Source organism: Perissodus microlepis, chromosome 14 (genome assembly GCF_051167445.1).
Source record: "Perissodus microlepis isolate ML-2025 ecotype Zambia chromosome 14, ASM5116744v1, whole genome shotgun sequence".
Lineage (NCBI taxonomy): Eukaryota > Metazoa > Chordata > Actinopteri > Cichliformes > Cichlidae > Perissodus > Perissodus microlepis.
In genome coordinates, this window is record NC_140474.1 from 20,982,494 (window position 1) to 20,991,636 (window position 9,143).

Below are 9,143 nucleotides of genomic sequence, written 5' to 3' on the forward strand. Positions count from 1 at the left end.
ATGTTCAACATATTCCATTTTTTTCACTTTCGGGGTTGGAAAAGTTTTTATTTCCTATAATATTTCATCAATCAATTCTTACAAAGAAACGTTTTTTCTTTCATCCACTTTCAGACTGATTGAACCCATGAAGTTGAATTTCCAGATCCCAACTAACCCAATTATTGTTTTTTAAGCTGCAGAGTAGTTTTCAGCTCTTCTTGCCAGTAAGATGATTCTAATCCTATATTAACCATCTGACCGGATACATTAGCATTAAGTACCACCATGTGATCTGTAAGTACAGGAGTGATTGTTACTGAAAATGGACCCCTGTATTACTGTGTAGATATATTCTTATTACTGTTAAATTTCATGTAATATTACATGAAAACCAATGGAAATTTGTATTTACAACAAGGACTTTTCACCCTGACGTCAAACTTTTGAGCAGTAGTGTGTATTGTATGCATGTATCTGTGTGCATGGGATCAGGATTTTGTCATCACTTCCAATCAAAGACTACATTTTTTAGCTGTGTCCGTCTTTAAAAATTGAGTTGGAGTGTTTCAAGGCTGATGGAAAACTCTCCCTAACAAGTCCACTTTATTGCGTGCTCATGTATTTTCTCCTATAAGTGGCTGATAGGTATCTAACTACTCCACTTTATGCATGCTTCCTAATCTGTCACGCTTATCGGTGGCTCATGGTTGCTTAAAGCCTATGTCTGTACTTGACCACAGAGGCAGAGCATCATTCAATCCTGCCAGCTGCCTATCTTGGTAGCATTTCAAGGATGACCGACTCCACTTTCTCTGCAGCAAGACAGCTCATAACGTTTTAACAGTCTCTCCCTGTCCTGATATCCAATATCATCTGCTACAATCAAGGACCATTCACTATCATTGCAATCTACACTACAGCTCAAAAGTTTGAAGTGAAATAGAAACGCCTCAGTTTATAAAAACACTGAAATTCATATTCATACTTTTTCAATTAATCAGAAATGTAAAGAAAGGTGAATGTTTAACAGTAACATTGATGACAAATGATGACTGAGGTTCAAAGGAATATCTACAGAAGCATACAGAGGCCCATTTTCAGTAATATCTGCTGTGTTTCAGTGGTACATTGTGTTAACTACTGTCAGTTTGTCAAGTTAAATCCCAACGTGTCAGTCAAGAAGTCATTTTCCAAAGACAAAAGCATCGACCAAAATCATTGTGCAGATTAAAAGCACAGTAAACTTTACAACATTCATGTCAGATCATCCCGTTTTCACTTTGTAATCTGATTAAACCAAGTTTATACTTTTTTTTAGCAACAGTGACACACCCAGATGTTCAACATATTCCATTTTTTTCACTTTCGGGGTTGGAAAAGTTTTCACTTCTTATAATAATATTTCACCAAGCAACTCTTACAAACAAACGTTTTTTCTTTCATCCACTTTCAGACTGATTGAACCCATGAAGTTGAATTTCCAGATCCCATTCACTATCATTGCAATCTACACTACAGCTCAAAAGTTTGAAGTGACGTAGAAACGACTAATTTTCTAAAAATATTGAAATTCATAATGAGGTTCAATGGAATATATACAGTTGTATACAGACTAGGGCTGGGCGATATGGCCTAAAATTCATATCACGATATAATTTGAAGCATGTGCGGTAACGATATATTTTTTTTTTTCTTCTGTATAACGTATTTTCCACACTAAAAATCCTTTAATTTTCTCAAAAATCGAGAGTGTGCCTTATGTATGAATTCTGGTTGTGCTTACTGACCTCGAACCGATTGGGGCGTGCAGAAATCTGTTAAAAAATGTTTTAGTACAACTTTGGTAAGCTGCACTGCTTGATGGATTGTCAGAGCATTATGGCTGCCGTAGTGAGGAGCTTCGCGGAGTAATCTGGGTCCAAAACTCCGTCTATTCAGGTCCCAAAGTCAAACGAATACTAAGAGTTAAAAACGGTCTAAATTCTTTCATCTTTAATAAAATCATCAGCGTTGCTGCTTTATCGGGTGTAACAATTAAGTTTTACATCCATGCATCCATGAAAACAGAATTTATTAAATTTAACGGAGTTAGAAGTTAACAGGAAGTTAGCTCGCTAGTTTACACCTAAACATTTCATACCATGTTCTGATTGAGAGATTTTTGAAACGAATTAAAACGTACAGCTCTGCTACCACTTCCAACATAAATGAAGACAGAAAACTAAACAGCAGTGGCGTTTGCAGGGTTACTGAAGTTGGACTACCTGGTATATAATGTTGTGCTACGTGATTGCTAGCGACACAGCTATGTTAGCATAACTTTAGCACAGTGAAGCTGGAGGATGAACGCCAACTTTTTTCCACTCGATAAAAGTTAACGTGAGGGATTCTGGTGATCAGGGACAAATGCAATCGCATAGCAGGATGACACGGGCCAAACTTCAGTCAGGAGAACAACTGAGATTATTCATCCACAATACGAGGTTAGTTATTAATATACTACAACAACATGGGAATAGAACAGCTGCGAGAGAATTCAACATTAATAAATCAATGTTACGGAAGTGGAGGAAGCGCAGTTTTCGGCTTCCCCCATATTTCAAAAGTGCTTCATCTCTTTGCTATGACTGTCGCCCGGCATTATTGGCAGATGATAATGGTTTTAGCCGCTGCGATGCTTTCGACCAAAACAGGCGCAGCTTGATGACATCATCAACATGCGCTATCGCGATAGAGCGGTATAGTCAAAATCTCTATCGTTGGCCAAATTTATATCGTTTCTATCGTATATCGTTTATATCGCCCACCCCTAATACAGAGGCCCATTTTCAGTAATATCTGCTGTGTTTTAGTGGTACATTGTGTTAACTGCTGTCAGTTTGTCAAGTGTGTCAGTTAAGAAGTTATTTTTAAAACACATAAGCATCGACCAAAATCCTTGTGCTTTTTAAGAAAATAATGCATTTTTCCACACACTGTATGAATCATTCCTTTGTTTTTCCAACTGCACTTTCTGTGACAGTAGTAGCACACTGAGGTGTTTAAAATCTTTAGTTTTTTTTTTCAGTTTGCCACATCTATTAGCTCTCATTTCTTACAACACGATTTCTTCAACAAGCTTTTCATATCCATTTTTTTCATGCCTTTTAAGACAACTTGAACCCAAATCTGAAGCTTTAGACCCTGACCTAATCAAATGTAAAATTTCTTTAGTTCAGTATAAATTTTTTTTCTCCACCGTTAATATAATTGCGTCTAACCAGTACTACTTTGAATTATCCGTTAATTTCCAGTGCTCTTTATGTGTTATGTTACTCACAGTTTTGCTGTCTGTTTCTTTGACTTGATTGATGGTCATCTCTCGACATTTTCTTCTCCTTATCCAGTACCTTAATGTGTCCTGTCTTCAGATGTAATCCTGCCACCTGCCTTCAGGTTTCCGTCTTGACTTGTGTTGGCAAAATATCCAAAGTTAAGAGAAATCCTGAAAAGTTTTTCATCTTTAAATCCTCCTCTCTTCCTGCTGCCAGTCTTGTTGTCCTCTTTTAAATGTGTTCTATTCAGTTTTTGTTTTTTTTTTACCTAGTATTACCATGACAACATGACACAAAGCATTATGGTAGGTTAAATCAGGGGGTCCTGTCCTCCTGATGTCACATAATTCCAAAACTGTGTTAATGATGCTAATCTTTAAAATGACACTCAATGCCTGAATTTACACATTATAAGATCTTACATATCATTGGTGTTTTCTTTTTATTGCTTTTTCTCGTTTCACATTATTTTTAATTGGATTTCTTTACATACAGAGAGAGAAAATCCAGGTCAAATCAATTCTACGCCGTTCCTCTTTGACTTTTTTAAGAACAGCTGTCTACACTGATTGTTACTGTGTACTTGTACTTATTATGTTGACTGTTTCTTTTCTAAATAAATGTGTGTGATGGCCCTCAGGCCTCTATATCCCCCTCCAGGATTTTGTTAAAATGTTTGTTACTTTGGTAATTGCTCAGCTATCTTCCACTGTTCTAGGCCATCTGCGTTTGTCTGAATTTTGTTAGCTTTACACAGCACAGAAACACCCATCCACACAATACACACATTAACAATCAAGCGATGGCAAGTTTAACGTTTTGATAAATCTACTTTTTATACAAGTCATGTGTGATATCCATAATTTGCCTTTCCCGTCGAGCCAGGGGTGTGACATGTTGGAATGTCACACGAAGATGCCTTTAATGACACTCACACATAATTTAGGGCACACCCTAGACTTAATCATCTGTCAGTCTTCATATTTTCAAAGTGGAGGTGCCTGATAACGCTCTTGATATTTTTATTTTTAGATAACTATCCATCCGTATGGTTAGGATAAAAAAAGTTGGAAATACATACAGCTCCCACATTTAATGTGATTTAAATGTACTAGTTAAATACTTAGTTACTTTACTAGTTACTAAGTTACTAGTTACCAAGGGTGGAAAATTCATCTTCAAAACTGTTTTCAGTTCAAGTAGACAGATTATTGTAAGTAGCTTCTAAACAGCTTAGCATTGATATGTGTTTCTCTAGATTGCTGTAGAATTAACATTAAAGCCTCATAGTCAAGATAACAGGCACATAAACTCTGCCTATATTGCACTGTCCTCTGCTGGGAGTGAGTAAAAGGCGTTCTACTGATGATCATATCTATAACTGTCAGACCCTGAGTTTGGCATCAAATTCAACATTAAATAGGGAACATCTGTAAGGAAGAAGATGATTGAGGGAGGGTACAGTGACAACAATAACCTAGCATTATATTTTCAATTCACAATGAGATGCACAGCACAGATGTATTCACGATGCTAAAAAAAAAAAATCACTTTTGAACAGAAAGTTTTTAATTTGGTGTTGTTGCATACTTAAAAAAATATGTCCTCATATTAAGACATTAAATTTATTTTATAACATAAAACAATAAAGTAATCATTGTTTAACAAAATATTAACATTTTATTGAATAAAGTATAGGGTGAAGGAAAATTCAAAGAGCAATATCCCCATCTCCTCCTAAGAACCGAGGATAAAAGTATCTTTCAGTTTAACCAGTTTGTCCGCTATGATTGTGCTGGATGTCCAAATTGGGTGAGATTTCTTTAGGTTTGATTAGGAGTTATATCCAAGTTCAATTTGATGTGATTCCATTCAATTTATGTAGCGCCAATTTACAAGACTGTCATCTTATATTGTAAGGTAAAGTCCCTACAGTAATCAAGAGTAAACCGTAACAATCACATGATCCCCTCTAAACACTCACTTGGCAACAATGGGAAGAGAAAACTCCCTTTGAACACAAAGAAACTTTCAGCAGAACCAGGCACAGGGAGGAACAACCATCTGCTCCAATCAGGTTATAGGGTTATGGGAGGGAGACAGGACCAAAGACTCACTGTGGAAGAGAGAAGGCAAATGTTAATGACATGCAGTAGTGGTATATGAACATGCTGACAGTGAAAGACATAACTCGAAGTGCTAAGTGCATCACTGGAAGTCTCCTAGTGGTCGCAGCCTAAATCAGGATAACTAAAGGATAGGTCTGGGTCAGCTGATCCAGCTCCAACTAATAAATTAAGGAAAGGAAATAAAGGAAAGTTTTGAGTCTCATTTAAAAGAGGAGAGTCTCTGTCTACTGAAAATAAATTGTGGGCTGGTTCCACAGGTGAGGGTGCTGATAGCTGAAAGTCTGCCTCCCGTTCTACTTTTAGAAAAAGAACGACAAGAGTGATTCTCAATTTCTGATGAAAGACAGTTTTAGAAAAAGTCTCTGTTTGTGACTGGTGTAAATAACCTGATAGGACAGAGTTAGATACAAGCATACAATGCACATTCCACTTAACAGAGCAACTCTTTACTTTACAACATCATGACGATAATATGCTCATGCCAGCTACTAACGTGTTTCAAAGATTTGGACTAGGTGACCGAAATACTCTTGCAATTAACAACTAAAGAATGCAGTTAAGAACAATTTCCCATGCTTCACAGTCCTTTATAACCACTGGCATATGTAAAAGAGTTTTCAGTGATTTCTCCAACAACCAAAACAATTCTCTAAGTTATATAAACTAATTTCAACCACAAATTCAATACATCTACCCATCTCTAAACAGGAAAAAGTCTTTAGAACATTATCTTTCGGCACATATTTGTAAAAATACATTCTCAGTGAAAAAAAATACTAATTTACAACTCATTCAATATTAAATCCTTCACAGAACTCATATCATGAAACAGATGCTAAATAAAAAAATTGTTTCTGATTCTGATATTTTCCCTCTAGTTAAAACAACCTAGACACTTATTCTCACACAGTATGGCTCTGCTCACCTGTTCGGAATTCCTGGCTTAACCCACGCTAACACCTGTAGCCATCGCGAAGAAAACAATACTTGTTAACTGGAAAAATAAAAAATCACTTAGTATTTTTCATTTGTTGAATCTCCTGAGTGAACACATCTCGATGGAATAAATATCTGCCTCTTGGGAAAGAAAACACATACACACTTTATTGAAACATAAGTTGACCGTTGCTGGTTTTGCCCAGCAAGAGTACCATTCACTGAGAGTTGGGGAATGGCTGCAGTCACAGCATTGTAAGATGGTGAAAGATGTACCCTTACGCCCCCTCCTCGATTCAGAGAGGGCCTTTCTCTTTTCAAACGGCCTCCTTGACTCCCCACTCAAACCAGCATTGCTCCCTGTCCAGGATGTGTACATCCTCATCAATGAAATAGTGGTCACTGGCCTGTATGTCTGGATAGACTGGAAAGTCCTGGCCTGAGGAGTTAGCTCTTCTGTGCTGTGCAATTTGCTTAGCCAGAGGTTGTTTGGTCTCCCCAATGTATTAATCATGGCAATCCCCTTGGCACTTAACAGTGTATACCATATTACTCTGTTTTTGCCGGGGGACCCGATCCTAGGAGCGGACCAATTTTTGGCGCCTTGGCGACAGGACCACTTTTAGCACTGAACAGAACTGTGTCTTTATTCAACATATTTCACATGCCAGAGTCAGTACTGCAGAAAACTGAAGAAGTCACTTGGATGAGTGACGAAACTTTCCCCCATTGAAAACGTTACGTCCAGATCAACAGGATAAACTTTTTGGGATTTCCTTACCTGGATGATTGAGCACTTCTAAATTTGACCAAATTTAGTTGTTTTCTATTGCAGTACTCTTGATGCCTCTGATCCCTTTAGTAGTTTTTGGAACCCTGCCACTAGTCTGTTTTAACCACAAAAAAAGCACTTACTATGAGAAAAGTATGAGAAAAGAAATCTTAAGTTACAAATGATCTTTTAAAGACCTATGACAGCGGACTCATGTCTGTGCTTGTCCTGCTACACCTCAGTGCAGCGTTCAATACTATTGACCACAATATTTTATTACAGCAATTAGAGCATGCTGTAGGTATTGCAGGTACTGCGCTGCAGTGGTTTGAATCATACCTATGTGATAGACTCCAATTTGTTCATGTAAATAGGGAGTCCTCTTCACACAATAAGATTAATTATGGAGTTCCACAGGGTTCGGTGCTTGGACCAATTCTGTTTACATTATACATGCTTCTTTTAGGCAGTGTTATTAGAAGGTATAGCATACATTTTCACTGCTATGCAGATGACACCTAAATTCATCTATCCATTAAGCCAGATAACACACACCAATTAGTTAAACTGCAGGAATGTCTTCAAGATATAAAGACCTGGATGACCTCTAAGGTTTTTCTTCTAACTTCAGATAAAACTGAGGTTATAGTAATCTTACAAATATATCCAACCAGAATCTAATTCTGGATGGCATTACCTTGGCCTCCAGTAGGACTGCTTTTTTCCATTTGCGCAATACCTCTAAAATTAGAAATGTTCTGTCTCCGAATGGCACTGAAAAACTAGTTCATGCATTTATTACTTCTAGGCTGGACTACTGTAATTCATTTTTATCAGGATGTCCTAAAAACTCCCTGAAAAGCCAAAATGCTGCAGCAAGAGTACTGACAGGGACTAGAAATTGAGAAAATATTGAAAAAATATTTCTCCTGTATTGGCTTCTCTTCATTGGCTCCCTGTTAAGTCCAGATTTAAATTCATAATCCTGCTCCTCACATACACGGACTTGAATAATATGTGCACCCTGTAATGTGTTTGTGTTTCTTAAGGCCACATTAATTAACAGACCCTGTAAGGCCCTCCTTTGTTGTTACAAAGCTATGCCACGAAAAAAGTGAGGAAACAACTCTCAGTATGGTTATATCTTTTAGGAGTTACTTTGACAGACTACAATATTTGAGTAGAGTATTTATATAATGTCCTATAGTGTAGTAGTGTGAGTAGTGTAATTTATGTAAAGTATTGAAAGCCATACTACCACATGCACTGCTCCATTACCTTAATGTTATCTGGGTAGTTTGTAATCATGTCTGGACATATTGTCTTGGACATAGAAAGATTTACTTATGATTTTAAATATGGTGCATCTGTGATTATAGCGTCAAATTAAGTAGTTATGAAGGCATGTATCCAGTACCCATGCATGAGAGTACAGCTGTGTGTAGTTCTCGAATTGCTCAGCTCGGTGTAGCCACTACAGCACAGCATACTGACATATTCCCTATGAGTATATGAGGCCATTGTTATGTACTGTTACAGCGTTATTATTAACATTATTATTATCACTATGAGAGATGGGAATCATGAACTGGTTCCCTACAAGAGCCTGTTCCCAGTAGTTCAGGTGCTTCAGGTACAAACAACAGGCGAAGCCAGAGCACAATGAAAAGGTTTATTTCATTTGGCACCTGCGATTAATATCATTGCATGTTTGGAAAAATGAGAAATATCAGATGTTATCAATTCCCTTGTTCACAACTTATAACTGCTGTGATTAGTTCAAGATAAATATGGATTTAATTAATTAAAATATCTTTATGCTCAGTTCTCTCTAATTTTGATTGTATAATGCACTAATGCTGAAGTATAATTGAATAACAACTCCTTCTTTTTCTATAAACACCTTCAAAACTATCTCTCTTTTTTTTTTTTACTAGGCAGCTAAAAGATCGAGTGGATTGTAGGATAATGGGCTATTGATGTCTGTGGAGTGAAGCGTGGTTATTCCAT